This window comes from Gavialis gangeticus, unplaced genomic scaffold (assembly GCF_001723915.1).
Source record: "Gavialis gangeticus isolate Ggan-Ray unplaced genomic scaffold, GavGan_comp1, whole genome shotgun sequence".
Classification (NCBI taxonomy): domain Eukaryota; kingdom Metazoa; phylum Chordata; order Crocodylia; family Gavialidae; genus Gavialis; species Gavialis gangeticus.
In genome coordinates, this window is record NW_017729032.1 from 145552237 (window position 1) to 145552455 (window position 219).

Consider the following 219-nt stretch of genomic DNA (forward strand, 5'->3'; position numbering starts at 1 on the left):
CACGTGTGTGTATGTGGCACACGCGTGTGTGTGAATTGGGGGGGCGCGCACACGTGTGTGGCGAGCGCGCGCGTGCCTATGGCACACGCGTGGGTGCATGTGTAGCACGCGCACGTGGGTGCAGCTGCGTGGTGGGCGTGCGTGTGTGGCACAGGCGGGTGTGTCCGCGTGTCCCGCAGCTGCCGGAGGCCCCGACCACCGCCGCCGGCACTGAGGGGG